The 12500-nt window shown below is 44.2% G+C and overlaps 1 long non-coding RNA gene across 1 annotated transcript; it reads right to left on the bottom strand.

The window, feature by feature from the left end:
• Positions 1-11053: 11053 nt before the first annotated feature.
• LOC119336874 lies at positions 11054-11772 on the bottom strand. The gene is made up of 2 exons (XR_005162866.1): positions 11691-11772; positions 11054-11317 (listed from the first exon to the last, which is right to left on the bottom strand). It is a non-coding gene; the product is annotated as an uncharacterized LOC119336874 (long non-coding RNA).
• Positions 11773-12500: the final 728 nt, after the last annotated feature.

Here is a 12500-nt window from a genome sequence, read left to right as displayed (position 1 = left end):
TATGGCTGGCGGTAGGTCCTTGACGGATTATTTTCCCTTATAATAAAAGATCATACGTTGAGCACCCTCGGATTCTTTGTCCATTTAGTATCCTTGGATTAGTGCCTTCTGAGTTGTTGATCTTAATAGCTCGAAAACGATAAACTTCTTGGATGATATATGGTCCTTCCCATTTAGAGAGAAGTTTTCCTGCAAAAAATCTAAACGAGAAATTTACAATGGAACATACTCGCCCACTTTAAATATCCGTTATTGAATTCTTTTATCATGTTATCTTTTAACTTTTTCTTTAAACAACTTGGCATTTTATAAGCTTGGATTCTCCATTAATCTAATGAGCTAATATCAAAAAGCCTCTTCTCACCGGCAAGTTTTGTTAGGTCCGAGAGTATATCCACCAAAGGGGGGTGAATGGGAGATTCAAAAATTATTTCGAATGTTTTGAACTGATCCCAAACACAGCAGCGGAAATAGTATTCAGTAGAAATGAAATCAATCAAGCTCGGTATTGAGGGACAAATCCTACAAGGTAGAATGTAATAATGGCTCGAGCAAATGATACAACAGGCTTGATGATAATGAAGGTAATGCAGTATGCCAACAGAACTAATATCATGATAGAGAGTTAGAGCAACACTGTGATGGATAACTATGAAGAAGAATAATACTGATGTACAAGATCACAACACATAAACAAGTATGAAAGAATGAAGATGGAGAGATATAGTGAGCAGCGAATGATATGCAACAGAATGTAACCGATCAGATATCTATCAACACAGAGCACATATAATGACTGCCAAAAGTATTGCAGTGAAGTAAATAGAACCAGTGGTGCTCGATGGCGACAGATAGATTTAGTAGACCAATTCACCCTTCTGCCAAAGTGCTACGTCTAGTTGGAGAGGCTGCGACTTAACACCGAAGATAAACTCTCTTCACCCTATTCTCCTTCAATGCAGAGCTGGTCAGACTCAGGTTGATTTCACTCGTGGTAGATACTTGTCGGCGATCTCCAAACCTTCGGTCGACCTTTGCGAACCACAATCACTCTTGGTTGCTGACGATCTAGCTCGGTGGACACTCGAGCCGAAACCTATCCGTCTAGAGAGTGCGCAGCTCTCAAGAGTAATTGGTCCATGAACTCCAACTGAGAACTACTTTGATGCTAAACCCCTGTCTAAGTTTTGGGCTCTTGATTTTCTCTCGGTGGATATTAAATTCAAATCACTCGGAGAGGGGGTGCTCAAATCAATCTTCTCATAAATCTTAAGCGGAGCAGCCACCGAACAAAGCAGGTGCGGGGTGGCTATATATCCAACATATCCAACATATCCAACATCATGTCCAACAACATATTTCATCCAATCCAACAACATAGTTCAACAAAGTCCAACATACCAATTGATACATAACCAGAAACAAGTTTCCAACAACATATCCATATAGACAAACATATCCGAACAAGTTTTCATAAACAACAAGGAAGCACCAGAAGAATAGTATACTCCATGAATCCAAGCTTCCTCATGTAAAGCAAATCTTCAAATTGGGAAAGATGAAAGTTAGAAGAAGAAGAAGAAGAACACTAGTTAGAAGAAGAACAAGAAGAAGATTTTTTTCTTCTCTTTCTTTATCTCCTCTCCTCTTCTTTATCTTCTTCTTCTTCTAACTAAGGTAGGGAAAATGTCATTTTATTGCTAAGCTAGGTAAAAATGCTAAGTGTAGGTCATTTTAGAGCTAAGGTAGGTAAATAGGTCAGTTTGGAGCTTAGTAAGGTTATTATGTCATTTTCGAGGAAAATAAGCTAATTCTATATCATTTTGGAGCAAACAAAGATTATCATGCCATTTTTACCTAAGTATGCTAAGTATGTCATTAATGAACTGAATAAGCTAAGTATAGCTTATTTTTCTTATCTACTTAGGTAATTATGGCATTTAGGTGGAAAATAAGCTAAGTATCCATTTGTAAAGCAAAACACTAGAGAAAACTTACCCTCATCACAACAAATGTGATGAAGATCGCAACGAAGGTAACAATTGATCCAACGGCATAATGATACCAAGCCTCATTATCAATGGCATATTTTCTAATCCTCTTAAGCTTCAGGCGCATTGCATCCATCTTCAAGCGCATTGCATTCATCTTCATATTGTGATCATCGATGGCATCGGGAACATACAACTCCAATGTCATCTTCTCTTCTTCAATTCATCTAATTTTTTCTTTCAAATACTCATTTTCTTTTTCAACTAAATTGAACTTCTTGACAAGAGGGTCCGTTTCAAATTCCAGTTCACATACCTCCTAGATTAAAATATCTCTATGTCAACTTGATGGCCATAATTGTCATAAATGTGAAATGCAACAAATAGTTATGAAAGATAATTTACCACATCCGAATCATAAAGCGGGCGAGGGCCGACCGGGACGGAAATCAAGACCATTGCACTATTTAGGAGTGATTGTCGGAGTCGGAGCCAGATACCCATTCACCAACATGAGCTTGATGTCTTCGTTTTGTGTAGCTCCTTGATGACTTGTCCTTCCTTTCCGAATCTTTGCTTCTCTGTGAGGGTCTTCGTTCATAACGATCATCTCTACTCCTCCTCTCTCTTGGTGGTGATTCTTCTCTTCTACTTCTTCTTTTCGGAGAGTCTTCTGTTCTTTTGTAGGGTGCCGTACACTCATTGGAATAGTGTCCGGGTCTCCCACAATTGTAGCAATTGCGCTCTCGACTAGAAGATCTTTTGTCATGATAAGACCTTGACTTGGAGCTTCTTTCTTTGCTTCTACTCCTGTAGAATTTGTTGAAGTTCTTCACCATTAAGCTCAATTCTTCATTGAAGGTTTGTTTCTCACTTGATGATGTGGGGGCTTCACTTGAGGCTTTGTAAGCACCACTTGACTTGTTGTGAAGTACCTCCTTATCCTTGAGTGACATCTCATGAGCAACAATTCTTCCAGTGACTTCCGTTGGCTTGAGATCTTTGTAGTTTGGCATCATTTGGATCAATGTGCACACGGTATCATACTTTCCATCCAATGCTCTTAGTATCTTCTTGATGATGAATCTGTCGGTCATCTCTTCACTCCCTAAGCCGGCAATCTCATTTGTGATAAGTGCAAGCCTAGAGTACATTTCAGCGACGCCTTCACCATCCTTCATTTTGAAATTGTCAAGCTGACTTTGGAGCACATCCAACTTGGATTCCTTGACGGATTCGTTACCTTCGTGCATATCAATCAAAGTATCCCAAATTTCCTTTGCATTCTCAAGACGGCTGATTTTGTTGAATTCTTCGGGGCACAATCCGTTGAAGATGATATCACAAGCTTGAGCGTTGTATTGCAGCATCTTCAATTCTTCCGCATTCGCTTCACGGTTTGGTTCTCTCCCATCAAAGAATTCACCATGCAAGCCAATACAAATAATTGCCCAAACGGCGGGGTTATGTCCGAAAATATGCATTTTCATCTTATGCTTCCAACTAGCAAAATTAGTACCATCAAAGTAAGGACCTCTACGGTGATAATTTCCCTCGCTAGATGCCATACTCTCCTAGGTTGTGAAACCAAGGCTATGACAACCAAAAGCTATGGAAATCAAAGTAAATGGAGACCAAAGCTCTGATACCACTTGTAGGACCTTGAAGTATGTCTAGAGGGGGGGTGATTAGACTACTTGACCAATTAAAAACTTAACCTTTTCCCAGTTTTAGAGTTTGGAAGATTTTAACTATCTTGGGACAAGTCAAGCAATCATCACACAATTCAAGCAAGCATGCAAAGAGTATGTAGGCAGCGGAAATTAAAGCATGCAACTTGCAAGAAAGTAAAGGGAAGGGTTTGGAGGACTCAAACGCAATTGGAGACACGGACGTTTTTGGCGTGGTTCCAATAGGTGGTGCTATCGTACCTCCACGTTGATGGAGACTTCAACCCACGAATGGTAACGGTTGCGCGAGTCCACGGAGGGCTCCACCCACGAAGGGTCCACGAAGAAGCAACCTTGTCTATCCCACCATGGCCGTCGCCCACGAAGGACTTGCCTTACTAGCGGTAGATCTTCACGAAGTAGGCGATCTCCTTGCCCTTACAAACTCCTTGGTTCAACTCCACAATCTTGTCGGAGGCTCCCAAGTGACACCTAGCCAATCTAGGAGACACCACTCTCCAAGAGGTAACAAATGGTGTGTTGATGATGAACTCCTTGCTCTTGTGCTTAAAATGATAGTCTCCCCAACACTCAACTCTCTCTCCTAGGATTTGGATCTGGTGGAAAGAGGATTTGAGTGGAAAGCAACTTGGGAAGGCTAGAGGTCAAGATTCATATGGTAGGAACGGAATATCTTGGCCTCAACACATGAGTAGGTGGTTCTCTCTCAGAAATGGTAAGTTGGAAGTGTAGGTTTGTTCTGATGGCTCTCTCCACGATGAAGAGGAGGTGGAGGGGTATATATAGCCTCCACACAAAATCTAACCGTTACACACAATTTACCAAACTCGGTGGGACCGATTCAACAGACTCGGTCGGACCGATTTAGTAAACCTAGTGACCGTTAGTAATTTTCGGTGGGACTGACATGCAACTTGGTGAGACCGATTCGGTTAGGGTTAGGGCATAACGTAATCTAGATGAGACCGATTACACAAACTCGGTAGGACCGATTTTGGTAATTAGCTAACCAGAGAGTTGGTCAGGTAAACTCGGTGGGACCGATTCGCTCTTTCGGTGAGACCGAAACATTACGAAAGGGAAACAGAGAGTTTACATTGCAATCTCGGTGGGACCGATCCGCTCTTTCGGTGAGACCGAAAAGTTACGAAAAGGAAACAGAGAGATTACAATCCCATCTCGGTGAGACCGAGATCCCTATCAATAGGACCGATTTGCTTAGGGTTTGTGGCAGTGGCTATGACTTTTGGAATCGGTGGCGCCGGATTGGAAGAATCGGTGTGACCGATTTTGGCTATGGGTTTAGGTCGTTTGTGGATGTGGGAAAGTAGCTGAGGGTTTTGGAGCATATCACAAAGCACATGAAGCAAATAGCTCATTAAGCAACACCTCATCCCTCCTTGATAGTATTGGCTTTTCCTATGGACTCAATGTGATCTTGGATCACTAAAATATAAAATGAAGAGTCTTGAGCCTTTGATCTTGAGCCAATCCTTTGTCATTAGCATTTTGAGGGATCCACTTTCATCATCCATGCCATGCCATTCATTGAGCTTTCCTGAAATGTTCATCTTGGAATAGCATTAGCTTAATGAGCTATATGTTGTTATGAATTACCAAAACCACCTAGGGATAGTTGCACTTTCAAATACCTTGGAATAAAGATGGCGCGCCTTACTGCTGCGCCGGTGCCTCGACCCGAACTGTGTGTCTTTTTAGCCTGCCCGCCCTCGCGGTCCCTTGTTGGCTAGTCACCGCAGGCTTTGCATTCCGCCTCGAGATCCTCCTCTGCGAAACACCATTGGTATAGGTGATCAAAATAAGCACGGACGGATCATCTTCGAAGTATTGAGACTTCGGTCTAGGTTACCCGTGAGGCGGGGAGCAGTCCGGGATAATCGGCTGTAATAGCCACCAAGGCATTGTCGATGCTCAGTTGGTAAAATACCCCATCGATCAGCTCGACGGATATGTCCGGATCCTCTTGGGAGGCCGGATCGAGGGACCGTTCCGGATCCTCAGGTTGTGGAGGAAGGCTGTTTATATCCTTTACGGCCTGGTGCAGTTCCTGCGTCGGAATCACAAGATGAGATACTTAGCCATGGGACTATGGAACGGATGGGTAAAAAGAAGCGTCCACTTACCCAGTTTGGGGGATTGTACATAAAAAATCCGCCCTATGGATTGACGCGGAGAAATTCCTCCTCTTCTCCCTTGTACAATGCGAACAAGGTCTTCATCAGAGCGGCAACTGATCCCGGCCCCTTACAACCGCAGCGCGTGCCATCATCCTCCCCATTGAAATCCCACACGGGGTGGCCTCTATACTGAAGCGGCTGCACCCCCCGCATAATACATGTGGCCATGACCTCAATCATGGTCAGTCCGGAATGAGCTAACAATCTTATCCGACCCATCAGGTAAAGGATGTCCTTGTCATTTTCCTCCTGAGGGCTCCGTGGATGCCAGCTTAGGCGCTTCTTCGGAGGAGCACTATCGAACTCAGGGAGGCCAATCCGAATAGGATCCGGCAGGGGGACGTCTTTTATGTAAATTCATTCTGAAGGCCAGTCTTCGGACGCCTTCTTCGGGGTTCCGGATAGATATCCGGTCCCGGCGATGCGCCATAGTTCGGCTCCGCCCACTTGATATATCGACCCCTCCTGCGAACGGGGCACAAGGCAGAACAGCTTCTTCCACAGCGCGAAATGAGCCTTGATGCCCAAAAACAGCTCGCAAAGGGCTACGAAGCCCGCAATATGCAATATGGAGGCGGGCGTAAGGTTGTGCAACTGGAGGCCGTAGAACTCTAGGAGCCCCCGGGGAAACGGATGAATTGGAAATCCGAGCCCTCTTATCAAATAAGGGACAAGGCATACCCGCTCTCCTTTGGAGGGATTGGGGACGCTCTCCGCTTGCTCTCCACCATTATAGGTGGCAAGCCCGGCTCGAACCGGGACCATGTTGGCTGGGGGGAGAAACCCCTTGGCTTGGAGTGTCACTAGCTCGCTGTGCGGGACGGAGCATCTCTCCCAATCTCCAGGCTGAGGGCTGGGAGGGCGAGAGGAGGAGCTGCGTCGACTGGCCATGATGGAATGGATCTCTGTCGGATGCGCTCCGATGAATGCTCGCGAAGGGAGGATGGTGTGATTCGGATCTAAATCCTCGTCTCTATAATAGACAGCTCATTTGCGCAGCTAGGGGGGTAAATGTAAAACACCCTGGCTTTTCGCATTTGTTTGACACGTGGAAGATGGCCATTATTGGGCGCGGAAGCCAAGGAGCGCAATACTCACAAGAAGCCGGACACTATTCAACAGGTATATGGAATTCGGAGAAGAACCCGCCTTGCAATGCCGAAGACAATCTGCGCGCCGGACTTGCTGTCATTAAAGCCTTGTTCGGGGGCTACTGAGGGAGTACCGGATTAGGGGGTGTCTGGATAGTCGGACTATAACCTTTGGCCGGACTCCTGGACTATGAAGATACAAGATTGAAGACTTCGTCCCGTGTCCGGATGGGACTTTCCTTGGCGTGGAAGGCAAGCTTGGCGATGCGGATATGTAGATCTCCTCCCATTGTAACCGACTCTGTGTAACCCTAGCCCTCTCCGGTGTCTATATAAACCGGAGGGTTTTAGTCCGTAGGACGAACAACAATCAAACCATACGCTAGCTTCTAGGGTTTAGCCTCTCTGATCTCGTGGTAGATCTACTCTTGTACTACCCATACCATCAATATTAATCAAGCAGGAGTAGGCTTTTACCTCCATTGAGAGGGACCGAACCTGGGTAAAAACATCGTGTCCCTTGTCTCTTATTACCATCCGCCTAGACGCACAGTTCGGGACCCCCTACCCGAGATCCGCCGGTTTTGACACCGACAACCATCTCCTCTCAAAACCCTAGTTCATCTCTTGTATCCAATCTTGTATCAAAACCACAAATTGGTACCTGTGGGTTGCTAGTAGTGTTGATTACTCCTTGTAGTTGATGCTAATTGGTTTACTTGGTGGAAGATCATATGTTCAGATCCTTAATGCATATTATTACTCCTCTGATTATGAACATGAATATGCTTTGTGAGTAGTAACGTTTGTTCCTGAGGACATGGGTGAAGTCTTGCTATTAGTAGTCATGTGAATTTGGTATTCGTTCGATATTTTGATGAAATGTATGTTGTCTTTCCTCTAGTGGTGTTATGTGAACGTCGACTACATGACACTTCACCATTATTTGGGCCTAGAGGAAGGCATTGGGAAGTAATAAGTAGATGATGGGTTGCTAGAGTGACAGAAGCTTAAACCCTAGTTTATGCGTTGCTTCGTAAGGGGCTGATTTGGATCCATATGTTTAATGCTGTGGTTAGGCTTACCTTAATACTTCTTTTGTAGTTGCGGATGCTTGCAATAGGGGTTAATCATAAGTGGGATGCTTGTCAAAGTAAGGGTAGTACCCAAGCATTGGTCCACCCACATATCAAATTATCAAAGTACCGAACGCGAATCATATGGGCGAGATGAAAACTAGCTTGACGATAATTCCCATGTGTCCTCGGGAGCTATTTTCTCATTATAAGAAATTTTCCAGGCTTGTCCTCTGCTACAAAAAGGATTGGGCCACCTTGCTGCACTTTATTTACTTTCATTGCTTGTTACTCGTTACAATTTATCTTATCACAAAACTATCTGTTACCTACAATTTCAGTGCTTGCAGAGAAAACCTTACTGAAAACCGCTTGTCATTTCCTTCTGCTCCTCGTTGGGTTCGACACTCTTACTTATCGAAAGGACTATGATAGATCCCCTATACTTGTGGGTCATCACGTCCCACTCCTTCATCACCTGATTGACTACCAAATCTGAGTCACCGTAGACCATCAGGCGATGGATGCCGAGTGAGATAGTCATACGCAACCCGTAGAGGAGTGCTTCATACTCAGCTTCATTATTGGAGTAATCGAAGTGAATCTGGAGGAGATAACTGAGTTTATCACCGCTTGGAGATACCAGAACCATCCCGACACCAGAACCATTAAACATTTTGGATCCATCAAAGAACATGGTCCAGTGCTCTGAGTAAATCTGAGTCGAGAGGGAGCCTTCACGAAAGAAAATGCAAGTGAAAGAGAATTGTCAAACTATTGCTGTTCAATCCACTTGGCCAAAAAATCTGCAAGTGCTTGGGATTTAATTGCCTTCTTTGCTTAAAACTTAATGTCGAGTGCAAGAAGCTCAATTGCCCACTTAGCCACTCAACCAGTTGCATGTCGATTGTTCATGATTTCAGATAACAAAGCATCACTGATGACTGAAAACGAGTGGTCTTAGACATAATGTGCAACTTTCCTTGCAGTTAAGTAAATTCCGTAAACGAGCTTCTGAGAATGTGGATACCTCTACTTGGATGGAGTCAAAACCTCGGAGGTATAGTACACTGGTCGTTGAACTGCGTAGGCCTTGCCTTCTTCTTCTTATTCAACTATGAGTACTATGATGACAACCTGACCTGTGGCCGCAATGTATAGAAGTAGAGACTCTTTACTGTCCGGAGCAGCAAGCATCGGCTGGGTGGAAAGCAGGGCTTTGAGCTCTAAAAATGCTGCTTCAGATTTGGGAGTTCACTCGAACTTATCGGACTTCTTCATTAGTCGGTAAAGAGGTAGTGCCTTTTCGCCGAGACGAGAAATGAACCAACTCAGCGCTGTGAGACAACCGGTGAGCTTATGAATGTCATGCACACTCACGGGGAATTTCATTCAGAGAATTGCACCGATCTTCTCGGGATTGGCATCTATCCCTCGTTCGGAAACGACGAAACCGAGTAACTTGCCTCTGGGTACTTCGAATGTGCACTCGGACGGGTTCAACTTGATGTCGTACCTTCTCAAAATAGCAATGGTTTCAGCAAGGTTAGTCAGTAGGTCGGAACTTTTGCGTGACTTGGCCACAATATTATCCATATACGCATCCACATTCCGACTGATTGGAGTGAGCAGACACTTCTGAATCATGCGCATGAATATGGCGCCAGCGTTTTTGAGACCGAATGGCATGGCAACATAGCAAAAACACCCGAATAGGGTGATGAAGGCTGTTTTTATTTCGTCTGGCCCATACAGTCGGATCTGATGGTATCCAGAATACGCATCAAGAAAAGAGAAACCTCACACCCCATAGCTGAGTCGACTATCTGATCGATGTGAGGGAGCGAAAAATGATCTTTTGGGAAGGCCCGATTGACATGCTTGAAGTCAATGCACATGCAGAGTGAATTGTCCTGCTTGGGGAGCAGGACGACATTGGCGAGCCACTCGGACTGGTATATTTCACGGATGAACTCAGCTGTTAGGAGCCGAGCCACCTACTCGCCAATCGCCTTCCTCTTCTCTACAGCAGAACGGCGGAGGTGTTCTTTCACAGGTTTGGCCTTTCGGTCGACATGCAAACGGTGCTCAGCCAGTTCCCTGGGTACACTTGACATGTTGGATGGGTTCCATGTAAAGATGTCCCAGTTCTCACAGAGGAACTGGATGAGCGTGGCTTCCTATTTGATGTCGAGTGTCGTTGAGATGTTGGTCGGAGCAGCTATGGGATCCTCCGGGTGGATGTTAAATGGCTTCGTCTTGCCAGCCGACTGAAATGCAGACTCAATAGCGGGCTTCTTAGAGCGGAGAGAATCACTCGGGTCAGAAGTCTTCTTGTACTCTTCCAGCTCCACCACTGCCATCTGCTCATCGGCAATCTTGGACCCCTTCTGAAGGCATTCCTCGACTCTCTGCCTATTTCCAGTGACACTACAAGAAATATGTCAACTTGTGACCACAACTATTGGTCACTGAAAGGTCATGGTTTTTCATTTGCGACCTTTTTGTGACCAAAAACAGAAGGTCAAAAGCTGGCCGTCATAAACTGACTATAGCGACCTTCTTTGTGAGAAGGTCGTAGACGTTTATGACCAAAACAAAAGGTCGTTGAACCCATGACCTTTTGTTTTGGTCACTAGCTGTCTGCCCAGGCCACGTCAGATCCGACGTGGCAATCTGACGTGGCAAAACTGCGACCAATTCAAAAGGTCACTAACAAGATTCAGCCCGGTCCGATTAGGTGTTTTCCATGGGCCAAGCCCAACAATTCAGCCTTTTATATATTTTTCCTATTAATTCTGGACAGCCTCATGGGCTAGGCCCAACATTATAGCCTTTTTATTTTTGGGTCGGGCCTTTTTTCTCAACAGTTTTTATTTTTCTTTTTTTATAGAAAAAGGGGTCCACTTGTCACATGGGTCGCAGCTGTCAGGGTCATATTATTCATATTTCAATTTAACAGTAAATAAATAACTGGTATTTAAATTGTCGGTATTCAAATTGCACTGGCAGAAAACACATGTAATACTTCAACTTATATCAGCCAGATTCATTCAGCTCCTGCTCTCCAAATAACATGTAATACAAGCTCTAACACAAACTTTACAAGCTCTACAAGTGGAATAACTGTACAAGCTCTACAGGTATGGCAATCACAATTACAAGCTCTATAAGGTAACAAGTGTTATCTTCTTCAGCATGGAGCTCCTTCGATAGCGATCTTATGTCGAATTCACCCTGGGCTAACAGAACAGCAACATCCCCTCCACCCTGTTACATGAATAGGCTAAGAAGAATCAGAACAAATGGACCGAATATATTATCAACATTCCATTCAAAAAAGGACTATGAATCCAGCTAATACCATGCTTTTTTATTCATAAAAGAAAACAGAGAGTATGAATATGCATGAAGTGCAGGTCCTGTAACCTCACTGCAACACATTGCACCTGAAACAACAATGCCATTCTACTACCACGGCCATCCATTCAATAGGCAAGACCTAACATAACATAACATGACATCCATTCTACTAGTCAAAACACATACACTAACATGACAAATGCAGGAGAGAATAAAGGGAACCGAGAGAGACACCGTCGATCTGGGTTGAGTTAGCATTTGTGAGAAGGTAGATGATCACCATGGTGTGCTTGATGATGCACACGACCATCATCTTCTTTCCACTGTTGCATCCATGCGCTCGATGATGGGGGTACCAATGCATCCAAGTAGAACAAAATATAAGAATAAGAATAAGAATGAACATATAAGAATAAAATAGGTACAGAACATCAAACAGTAGCCAATGAGGGATCCAATAACTTATAATCATGAATTGACAGCAAATGCCATGTACATAAATAGTATGACTAACACTAACCAGTATGCATTCATGGAGTGACTAAAATGTTCTCACTAGCTAGGAATTTTTTTGGTATATAATATACTGACATGTGCAACCCTCTAAGTTGATCATAGAAATGAAAACTGTAAGAACGAGTTTTCGAATCCAGGCATGTCAAATTTTAAGCACGAGCGGAATAGATCTAACAAACCAGACCATGATCATCATGCGCATCAGGATTTATGGTTCTAGCAAAACAGTAAAGAGATGGACATACACGCATCAAGCATACCAACTACTACATCACCATTCTCGTGACCACAGACATCACTGAGGGAGTCCTGGACTAGGGGGTGTCCGGATAGCCGAACTATCATCTTTGGCCGGACTCCTGGACCATGAAGATACAAGATTGAAGACTTCGTCCCATGTCCGGATGGGACTTTCCTTGGCGTGGAAGGCAAGCTTGGCGATACGGATATGTAGATCTCCTACCGATGTAACCGACTCTATGTAACCCTAACCCTATTCGGTGTCTATATAAACCGAAGGGTTTTAGTCCGTAGGACAAACAACAATCATACCATAGGCTAGCTTCTAGGGTTT

This window comes from Triticum dicoccoides, chromosome 7B (genome assembly GCF_002162155.2).
Source record: "Triticum dicoccoides isolate Atlit2015 ecotype Zavitan chromosome 7B, WEW_v2.0, whole genome shotgun sequence".
Lineage (NCBI taxonomy): Eukaryota > Viridiplantae > Streptophyta > Magnoliopsida > Poales > Poaceae > Triticum > Triticum dicoccoides.
The sequence above is the reverse complement of the archived record's forward strand: the minus strand, read 5'-3'. Positions and strand labels throughout refer to the sequence as shown.